The sequence below is a fragment of the Mercurialis annua genome, linkage group LG8, assembly GCF_937616625.2.
Source record: "Mercurialis annua linkage group LG8, ddMerAnnu1.2, whole genome shotgun sequence".
NCBI classification, from domain to species: Eukaryota; Viridiplantae; Streptophyta; class Magnoliopsida; order Malpighiales; family Euphorbiaceae; genus Mercurialis; species Mercurialis annua.
In genome coordinates, this window is record NC_065577.1 from 38,565,670 (window position 1) to 38,578,131 (window position 12,462).

Genomic DNA, 12,462 nt, shown 5'->3' on the forward strand with positions numbered 1-12,462 from the left:
TGTATAATTAATTATTTAATTCAAAATTAAATAAATATTTAAAACGGAATCCACCATCCGCCCTCTGCGCCACCACCTGCCGCTCTCTATCTCTGGTCTTCCACCGGAGACGAGCTGCTTGTCTTCCATGAAAGAGGAAGACACCATCCGCCTTCTCCGCAACCACCCGCCGCTCTCCATCTCCTGTCTTCCATGGAAGACGAGCTGCTCGTCTTCCATGGAAGACGCGCAGCTCGTCTCCGGTGGAAGACCGATGACGGAGAGGAAGCAGTGTCCGAATGAAGGTGGTGACGTAGAGGAGCGGCGAGTCTGAAAGGAGGTGGTGACGTTTTTTTTTTATTATTTATATATATTTTTGTTATGGAGAAGAGAGTTTGTATGTATAATTTAAAACATCATATGACATTTAGAATTTTTTAAAAATATTAAGCATTTATTTTGAACTTTATCCAAATAAAAAGAGTTCAATTTAATACTTTAAGATGCTATTGAAATATAAAAATACGAAATAAAGTGCAGTTGACGAAATTACAAGATCAGAGTGATATTGAAAAAATAAAAAAAAGGTCGGTGGATTTTGAGGGTATTAGCCCTATTTAAATTACATAGGAAGTTTTAACATTCAATGGTTGGCATTATTGAAACACAAATTCAGGAAATTTTGGAAAACGATTCGGTTTATTAGTGTTAGGGAGATTTGAAAAGTAAGGATCTACAATAATGAGTCAACAAACTATTCGGATTTAGTTTTTTTTTTATTTTGTGTTAACAAGAGTGTGATTTTTATAAATATCATTAACTTTTTGTAAAATATTAGTTAAGAATAATTAGAAAAATACTATAAAAATATTAGGAAAATTCTATTTACTTGGTTGACTAAAGAAGTCACTTTTTAGTCAAAACACAAGTCAAACTTCTAACTTCCTGAATAGTGAAATGCAGTTTAATCAAATAAATATTTTTTTACCATTGTTCAAAAATTAAAACTTTTCTAACCTATTTATTCCCAACCTAGCGAGGTCTTTTGGGTATGTTTTAAATTATTGATGAGATTGAAAATCTCAAAACTATCAAAATTTATGTTCTTATAATTATTATTTTCAAACTTTAATTTTTATAAAATATAAAAATTTCTTAAAAATTAATCAATAAACCCTAAATTTTCACTTTTTTTAAAGTTGAATCCATTAACTATTTATTCTGAGCAAACTCAATATTTGTGTAACTATGCATATTGATACAAATTAAGTATTATTAGGCTTAATTAGTAAAAAATATCAAATTTTTGCGAATTTTGTTGGCTATATCAAAACTTTTAAATATCTGTCTAATTATCCCGTTTTGGCCTATTTGATATCTTTTGTAGTAATTTTTTGAATCGAATTATTTTTTCTAATATATTTGTCACATCATTGCCAACTCAGCAAATTGATGACGTGACAATACTTTTCATCCAACCAAACCTTTCAACTATATATGTGAAATATACTTTTTCTATTATATCTTTCCAATTTAAATATTAGTTAGAAATTTATACTGGTAATTTATCGAAAATAAATAATTACTTTTCGTAATATGATGATTTATTTTTTAATATAAATACTAATATTGATGTATTACAGTACGAGTTATGTGCGAAACTCGTACAAAATACTAGATCTTTGACCTTTTTTTTGTTACATCATGATAAAAAGCATAGATAAACCCTTAAATTTTTTTAGTAAAGAATAATTTATACCCCTACTGTCTGATTTGGTATAACTTAACCCTTATACTTATAGAACAATGTAGGTAAGCTCTTACTGTCAACTACGTTAACTCAAACAATTAGTCTATCTGTTTACTGATGTATTGAAATTTTGACTGGTAAAATTAATGACATTTGTTAATTATCTCTATAATATAATCTATACTAATTAAAATAAAATAAATTACTAAAGCGTAATAGAATAAGGAAGTTAATAACATAAAAATACAAAATAAAAAGTGATCGAGTTAGGTGTAATTGAAAATTGCAATCTTTTTTTTTTTTGTATTATACTGAGAAAAATAAGAGATCAGAGGAGATGTTTAATTGTTTATTGTCCAATGCTACAAAGAAAAAAAGATATGCGGCAATGCAATTTTGCTCTCCAGATTGATTAGTTTGCTAAAATTAAAAATTGGAAAATTTTGTTCAATAGTATCATTTTATTAAATACAATATACAGAGCTTCTGCTAATATAAAATTATTGGCGCCTAACATTTGTACTTATTAAATTCACAATCTTTGATTTCTCTTATGCCAAAGTTTTATTTTAAGTTTCTATCTATTAAAATATTATTTATAATTAAGTCTAATGATGTAGAATTTTTTTTAATTTTTTCCATTACCTCATAACTTTTTTATATATATGAAAACAGTATCATGATCATATACATATAAAAGCATTAAATAGCAGACTATCACATAAAATATTGCTAAATAAAACATAATCACACAAATATTGTCTAACTGCAAAGTCACACGCTAAATAATTTATTTATTACTGTTCTGCATGAATATTATTTTTCTAAATAATTTAAAAACCAACTGGCTAACAATACGATGATATAAATCAAATCATTTAATTCTTTTATATTTTTTAAAGCTAAATGTATAATTTAAATCTTTATATTTGTTTTTTTTCTCAAAGGTTAAAACTTTTATATTTGGTTTGTTTTGGTTTTAACTTGAGGTTTAATGATCTTTTTGGGGTATTTTTGAGTTACAGATTTTTTTCTTCTTTCAGTCATTAAATTTTGATTTTTTTGGGTTATTGATTTTTTTTTTTCATTTTGGTCGGTGGCACTTGGAATTTAGCATGCAGCAGCCAGATTTTGCTAGTTGTACTTTGAAAATTTGTCAAACATACATAATTTTAATTTAAAAATAAAATTTTAAGTTAAATTATGCATATATGGCAAATTTTCAGGTCGAAAATAAATAACTAATCCTACTAAAATTCAAAATAAAGACCTCATAAATGCTCTTAAAAATAAGAACACCTAGCCATTTGAGCTAGCCTCACTGGCACTGGGTCATAGTATTATTTTTTTTTTCTTTCAACAATTTGTTATGTCATATTAATTTTTGGCCTAATGGTAAAAAAAATCCAAACTTTTATAACTTGTTGTAATTATATCCAAAATTTTTTAATTTTTGCAATAATATCCAAATTGCATTTTTTTTGTTGCAATAATATCCAAATTGCATTTTTTGTAGTAATAATAGTCAAATTGATGACTAAACTTGTTGTTTTCAATTAAGATATTAGGCTATTATTATGTTTTGATGTATAATAATATAGTAAAAGTCCCAAAAAATGGCAAAAAACTCAAAAACAATTCACATAAAAAGTGCAATTTGGATATTATTGCAACAAAATAATGCAATTTGGATATTATTGCAAAAATTAAAAGGTTTGGATATAATTGCAACAAGTCGTAAAGGTTTGATTTTTTTTTTTTACCATTAAGCCTTAATTTTTTAATAATCAACTTCTTATAAGCATAAATAGACAATACGATATCAATTTTTAAGGAAAGACAAGTGAATAGCAATGATATATGACTCACATTGAATCAAAAAATTTATTATTTACTTTTTAAATTTAAGCAATTATATTTTTTATTAATTACTATCAAATATTTAATTTTTTAATTTTGTCCAAATTTTAAATTTATTGCAATTGTAATTATTTTCTAATTGGTAAGTGGCTATGCCAAATAATGTCAAATTTGCTATTTTTCCCAACTTCACAACACCAAAACCAAAAATAATATCAACATCGACCAAAGCTCTAAGATTTGAAGAAATCAAAAGGAAATTGGGGTAGTTCAACAAACATCAGAACCCTAATTTGAATAGGACACAAAACAGCCCTAGCCTAGAAACTATAGTACAAAAAAAGGAAACGAAATAAAATGAAAAATCCAAATTCAGCAATTAAAGTTAAATTCAAAGTAAGCAAGGAGCGAAAAAGGAAAAGAAAAAATTGATAAGAGAAACAATAATTATATTTGGAAAAATTATATCCAAATCCTAACTAATGCGACATGGATTTAGTTGATTATTGTAAATAGAAAAAAAAAACACTTTATAATTTTGATAAAATTGAATTTTAAATACATTTGTTATAACTTGTCAAATTGGCAAATACTTTTTTTAGAGATATATCTGCTAAAAGGTTAAATGTTTTAGATATTTATATTCATTTTGTCATTTAATTTTAATAAATCAAAGAAAAAAGACCATGATAGAAAAGAGAAAAAAGTTGAGGAACCGTCATAGCATATTAGCCAAAAACATGTTTACAGCATGGATGCCCTAATCAAACAGTAAGTATATGTTATGTATATATAAAGGGAAGTTACGAAGCTTAAAACACACAAAAACTAAAAAAAACTGAGTCTCTAAACATCATTATGGAGATTAAAAGCTCTCCACTCTTATTAGCAATGCTAATCTTGTTCATAGCTAACTCGTTCCATTCTACTGAGTCGACCAAAGATTCAAGTCTTGTACCCATTATTAAGTTTGACAGTAGCTATTTCCCTGCCGGTTTCTATTTCGGAAGCGCTACGTCTTCATATCAGGTATATATTTATATAATATAGCTACATTATGCGGAAACAGAAATGTCGAAACTCGAAAATTATGTTGAGATGGCATGGAGTAATAATGTTTTCTGAAAGTTTTTTTGTTTTAAAATGAAGTTCCATTTCTTAAAGGATGAAATGATATTTTTTACGATAATAATTTATAGTTATAGAATTTTGTAGTTTCATAAGTATTTTTGAAGCTTAAAAAAAAGGCAAAACATAGATTTTAATGCATTTTATAGCATTTATACTAATAGAATTTCATAGTATTGATGAGATATTTTCAGAACTGAAAAGAAGTTCTACTATATTTTGATAAAATTAATTAATCAATCTAGAACTATGGTACATTTGCTAAATATACCATAATTTTGAAATTTTGCCACTATGATATCCATCATTTTTGCTTTTGTTGCCAATATAGATATCTAATTTGAAATTGACATAACGCAATGTTATGTATATTAAGTAGAATACATTTCGTACGTGGACGTATAATATTAATACTACGTCAATTCTAAGTTGTTGTGGGTATATTTCACAAAAGTTCAAAAAAATAATAGACCAAACAACTAAAGTTTAAAGATAATGATGTATTAACAAACGAGTTGTAGTTGTGGATCGATAAATTTATTTTTTTCTGATATTTATAATTGTAATTTTATAAGTATTTCAGAAGATTCCTTGCAATAAATATTTATATATAGTAAAGTCAGACAATAATGATAACTTTGGTGGTATATTATATTTATATATTTAGACTGAAGGTGAAGCAAGAAAAAAGGGCAGAGGACCTAGCATTTGGGATACATTTGCCCATGACTTTCCAGGTTTCATTTTTGTTTTTCACTTTTTCTTTGTTTGTCAAATAATTAGACTAATTAATCTATAAAATTAATGCTTATTACTTTGTTTTGATTTGAATTAATGTTGCAGAAAGGATATTCGATGGCACCAATGGAGATATCGCGGGTGATTTTTACAATCAATACAAAGTATGAAATTCTTTAAGTCGTTGTGCATCAAAAACCGAATCAAAAATAGCCAATTTGGTTGATTTATTATAAATTATAAATATTTTAGTTTTAGTTTAATCGGGTTTAATTTTTGATTTTGAAAAAAAAAACAAACAAACTACATATATAATATTATTTTCTTTAAAATAATATTATATTCTTAAAAATAGAGTTTTCTTCAAATTTGTTCAAGTAGTCGTGCTATATAATATAAAATTAGCTTTATTTTGTATTTCTATTAATTTGTTTTATCTTTATTTTTTTTAATTATTTTTATAGTTTGGTTAAACCGAAAACCAAATGGAACTGAAATTTACTCTTTAATTCTGTTTGGTTTTTCTTATCTAAAAAACCGAATGTTATTGATATTTTCATTACCACATCAACCAATGCACACTCCTAATATATGGTAGATTATTGTGTTAATTTATTATATTAGTAGTTAAATTAACGTTGTTGGATTATTTATGTTTCAGGATGATATTAGAAAAATGAGTGAAATTGTGGGTATGAATGCTTTCAGATTCTCCATCTCTTGGTCTAGAATAATACCTAGTAAGTATTTACATTTTGTAATAACCAATTACATTAGCTAGGGTCATACTTTATTCAAGATCTGAACTAATCAGATTTAGAAAATTTATAATTATTGAATAATACATAAATGTTTTTAACATTTGATTGATTGAATCCATGAATATAACATGAATTAGGTTTAGGTAAAAAATTCCCATCATAACTACTCATTAACTTTTAACAATATCTCAAAATTGTTATAATTATTAAAAATAGACTTTTCGACTCATTAATTTTAATTTATTAATATAAAGTATATAAATATTATGTATCTAATACATTTTTATTTTTAATTTCGATGAGTTTAATTTTAGTTTGACTTGAATACAAGTTTGTACTAATGGATAAACTTCTTAAATTCAGGTGGTAGAATAAGAGATGGAATAAACGAAGAAGGAATTGAATTTTACAACAAATTCATCAATGAAGCTATAAACAATGGTGATAATTTTCTCATTTTCTCCTATTTAGAATTTCGTGACTAGTCAATATTTATCTATTTATTCATTTAAAAAAACGGTTTGTATAAACGATTATTAAAATCCATCATGAAATGTGAAATTCGTGAATTTAAAGATTATAATATAAAATTTAATATAAAATTATGAATATATAAATATAATTTTAAAATAATTGAATATATAAATTTAATTTTGAAATAATAGAATATAACAATAATTCATCACTCATAAAAACTATGAATTTAATTTTTCTTTTTCAATTAAAAGATGCAATTTTGAATAAGTATAGTAAAAGATGATAAATTATTGTAAAATTCTTCATCTAAAATTTGATCCAAATAGTACCTTAAATGGTGATGTGTTGTTTTAAGTAAAAATTATTTATAGTCATTTCTCTATTGAGAAGATTAAAAATCTATGTATTATTTTTAAATAGCTTTCTAAAAATTACACTAAATAATTATTATATGTTTATTTTTCTTGTTGTGTTACTCACGTACATGTACGTAGGTCTTGAGCCTTTTGCCACTCTTTTTCATTGGGATCTTCCTCAAGGTATTGAAGACAAGTATGGGGGCTTTTTAAGCCAAGACATAGTGTAAGCATGATATACACATAAATCTTAGGGTTGATGAGAGATTTTAATTTGTATATTTTCGGAAAAATATTTTTCTGTATTTATAATTTTGATCATTTTATCAAATATATCTCTCATAAAAAAAATTAAATATTAAGCTCCGCCAATTTTACATGTTAGGACAATATATTCAAACTCCAATTCAATCAGAGCTATGGAATTTCTTACTATGCACGCTCTGAATATATTTTTCCAATTTGCAAACTTAATAGATTAGACTTTCTAATTTTTTTTTAAAAAATATATATTTGATAAAAAGACCAAAATTCTTTTGCCTATGTAATTTACTGTTTTATAGTAAGGTTAAAAATATATACATATATATAATAAGGTGAATTTTAAATAGGTCTGATTTTGAAGATTACGCGAAATTGTGTTTTCGAAGATTTGGAGACAGAGTGAAACATTGGATCACTATCAATGAACCATATATATTTACTATACATGGCTATGACACCGGTTTAATGGCCCCCAGGCCGATGTTCATATTGGTTGAGTAAGGCATGTTTAGCGGGTGACTCGGCGACTGAGCCTTACATTGTTGGCCATAATCTGCTCCTTGCACACGCTGCAGCTGTTCATATTTACAGAAAACTGGTATGCGAATGCGAATATTAATTTTACTTATTCCGTAAATCGAAAGCAAAACCGGTATAAATTTTACTTTCTGTTACTATTATAGGGACAAAATGGCAAGATTGGAATAACACTAGATGTATCTTGGCCTATGCCTTTAACCTATAGTGTTGCTGATGTCGAAGCAACTCAAAGAGAGTTGGATTTTACGTATGGCTGGTGAGTATATCATATTAGAAATTTTTTATTAGAGAAGATGAATTTATAATATCCAAAACTACAATACTTTTATCAAATATATATCATGAAAGATAATTTATTTATTAAATTTAACCTAGTTGTAAATATAACAATTTATTTTGTCTAAAAGTTATACTATCTCTAAATTATGAAATTCATTCACAATTTAAGGATGTAAAAATTTCTTGAACTTGGTCAAGATAAAAACAATTCCTTTAAATAAATACATATGATGATCCAATATACAAAATTTATATATTTTGTAGGTTTATGGACCCATTGACCCATGGTCAATATCCAAGGATAATGCAAAATGAAGTTACTGGAAATCGATTGCCCAAATTCACTTTCAGACAGTCTCAATTAGTGAAGGGATCATATGATTTCATTGGTCTTAATTACTATCATTCTAATTATGCTTCTGCCAATTACACTGCTAATCCTAATCCAGATCATATTAGATACATGACTGATAGTGGGGTTAATTTGACAAGTAAGTTGTTAATTTTCAACCATAATTAAATAAAGTAATTGATAACATTTTATTAATTTAATTATAAATGTATTTGATTACTTGCAGCGTATGGAATATTTCCAGATGGATTGCGATATCTTTTAAATTATACCAAAGATACCTATAATCCTCCAGTAATTTATATTACGGAAACTGGTAATAATCGTGGTTATTTTGTTAATTATTATTATTATTATTATTTCTGAAATGTATAGAGTTGAGCATATTTTACAGGACTAAGTGATGAAAAAGGTGTACCTCAAGAAGAAGCTCGTAATGATATATGGAGGATAAAATATTTCGAAACTCATCTTTGGAATGTGCTGAAATCTATTTGGTAAGTTTGATGCGATTTTAACACTATTTTTTCACAAAAATTTACTATAGTTAAATTGAAATAATTGATTGATTAATAGGACGGAGAGATTATTATAAATAGATTTACTAGAATTGTTTTATTATAAATATATCAGTGTAAGAATTACATGCTGAATTTATTCATTAATTAGTTATAGTTATAAATCTATTACTATTTTTCTATTTATTTTCAACCATAATGACATAAATTAAATTAAAAATATTTGTATCAAACTTTTTTATATGAATGTACATATCAAGCTTGCTCTTTACTTTTTTGAAATTATCAATTAATTAATGACGAAAGTGATTATTATAAGTGGGATTAATTTATCAATAGGGGGGATGAAAGTGATTAATTATAAATGCGACTCAAATGTGGAATAGCTTTAAAAATGAGAAAACACTGTAGTTTTAACGTGTTCTATATATTCAATTTCGTCAGTATTAATTGGAATAGTGGTCGGACGATAACAATATTAATAAGATAACTAAATCTTATTTAGATGATTCATTCCGCAATATTATAAATCAATTAAATGTTTTATATTTAAATAATGTCGGATATTTAAATACAATTACTACAAAATCCGTTTTTTTTTTAATTTTTTTGAATATCGTTTTTTAACGGTTATAAAAATTGATAATTTATTTTGGGCAGCGACTACAATGTGAATGTACAAGGTTTCTTTGCTTGGTCATTCATGGATAACTACGAATGGTCAAGTGGTTATAGTTTGAGATACGGTTTGTATGCTATAGACCGCACCAGCAAAACCCTAAATCGGCTCCCCAAACTTTCAGTCAGTTGGTTCCAACAATTTCTAAAAGATAAATCTTCCAGTGGGAAACCCAAATGCGATATTATACCCCAAATCAAAGATTCATCAACTTCAGAAGACATGGAAGAGCTGTAGAATGGACAAATTGTCAATTTATCCATCAATTTGGATCTACATTTCAAAAAAGAAATATTTTTAATATTTTCGACAATTAAAACCATAATTTATCGAATTTGAGTAATTTCAACTCTTGAATTGTAGTGTTAACTTGGATTTATTACATGCTCAGTTCTTCTCAGCTTGAATGTTAACTTGGATTATAGGATTTTGATTTTGGAATGAGCTATTAACCTAAATCCTATCAAGCCTTGCCCAAGTTTTTGGTTTTGATTTAGTTGAATTTGGCATGGCTGCGATAACAAACAATATAGGCGATAAGGGATTACCTTGTCGCACTTCTTTCTCCATGAAAAAAATTATTAGATGAACTCCCATTAATTAGGACTGAAAGCTGAGAAGAACTGAACATGTAATAAATCCATTTCCCATTAAACTTCATTTTATCACGAATATCCAGAATAAATTGTTAAGAAACACGGTTGAACGCCTTATGAAAATCGAGCATGATAGTAAAATACTGCTCTTTTCTTCTATGGGAAAGGTAAATAAGCTTTGTTGCAATAGAATGGCAGTCATGTATACTCCGCCCTTTGATAAATCTAAATTAGTTCTAAATAATAGGGCTTAATACATAATTTGACCTCTAAACTATACCATTTTATTCTCTGCGACCTCTAAACTAATTTCGTTTTCTTTTGGACCTCTTAACTCTTTTTTTTATTCTATTTAACCCCTCACACGGAATGTGCAAACCACGCGCGATGACGTGGTTAAATTGCTGACATGACTTTTCTGACATGGGGTTAAATAGAATAAAAAAAATAGTTAAGAGGTTCAATGGAACACTAAAATAGTTTAGAGGTTATAGGGAATAAAAGGGTAGGGTTTATGGGTCAAAAAATATATTAATCCAATTTTAACACAAATTTTAAAAATTCAGAATTGATTTGAAAGTTTGAAATTGCAAAAAATTAAAAGCTGGCGTATTAAAATTGGAAATTCGTGAAACACACTAAAAAATATAATATTTTAAAAAATTTAGTCTTTTTTTAATATTATCACAGTATAGTAAATTTATATATTTTATAATATCGTTAAAAACAGACAAACTTCATTTATCATTATTGAAATGTAAACAAATATTTACATGTACAAGAAGTTATATTATGTAATTATGTGACTAAATTTTAATATTATTTTATTTTTCTAGAAGATTAAATGGATAAAAATTAAATAATTGTATTTTGGAGAAGGTTAAATGGGTAAAAATTAAAAGTTTGAAGGTGTAATAGGAAAATAAAATAAATTCAGGGGTCAAATAGAACAAAATAGTGTAGTTCGTGTGTTCAATAAAACAATTTATGCTTTTTAATTATCCTTCACGCGCTTTAAAGCGTTTGAAAACACGCGCTTTTGCTACGTTGGAGGAAAAAGGTCAGATCGGCAAAAAAGTTGCAGTTGACGGGTTAAATAGAACAAAAAATAAAGTTAACAGGTCCAATAAAATATCAAATTAGTTTAAGAGTCTCAGAGAATAAAAGTGTATAGTTTAGAGGTCAAATGATGTATTAAGCCTAAATAATAGCATGCAAAAGAGGAGCAAGTCAGTTTGCTAAAAAAAAAAGTAAACTTCTTAATATATTTATAATTTTAATCAAAATTTTAGAGTTTTAAATTTAATTAATTAATTTAACTTTTAATTTTTAATCCAAATTGCTCAAATAATTAAGTGCAATTACTGGTTTAACTTTTATAGAAAATTAGTTTGTCGGACGTTGTACGCGGTTTATAAGTTTATTTTTATTTTAGATAGTTATATATTATAATTTATATTTGAGATTGTTGAATTGATTTTTTTAATTATATATGTATTTTGATTTTATATTTGAAATTGTTATATGTGATTTTTTTTCACATCCAAGGTCACTTATATTTGATATTATTTGAATATAAAAATTTAAAATTGAACCAATAATAAAAATAAATCAATATATATGATCATACAAAGGTGGTAAATAATAAAATCTATTAGTTTCATAAGATGTTGTTTATCCATTTCTTCTAACCTCCAAAATTTAATTCAAATATGTTCGTCAATAATTAATTATTTGATATTATTGATATAAAATTATGCTCTTAATTTATTTATTTCAGTTTTTAGTGTTATATATATGATTAATTAATATAGTAATTAATTATATGTTTTTTTAAATTTATTATTTATAATAATAAATATAAAAATATAAATTTTATATGATAAATATGGGTTAATGTCAAAAAAATTCACGAACTTTACACGTTTTTTCATTTTAATCACGCAGTTTAAATTTTCTCATTTTCATACACGAACTACCACTTTTTCTCAAATTCGTACACGGTGCTGAGGTGGCATTCATTCATTGGTGTAAAATGACCTCCACCTCAGCGAATTACACCAATGGAGCCATGACACCTCAGCACCGTGCATGAATTTGAAAAAAAATGGTAGTTTATGCATGAAAATGAGAAAATTAAAACTGCGTGATTAAAATGAGAAAAAATGTAAAGTTCGTGAATTTT

General features: G+C 26.1%; 1 pseudogene; it reads left to right on the forward strand.

Moving 5' to 3' along the window:
* The first annotated feature begins 4,425 nt into the window (after positions 1 to 4,425).
* Positions 4,426 to 10,053, forward strand: LOC130014923 (beta-glucosidase 24-like; annotated as a pseudogene).
* Positions 10,054 to 12,462: the final 2,409 nt, after the last annotated feature.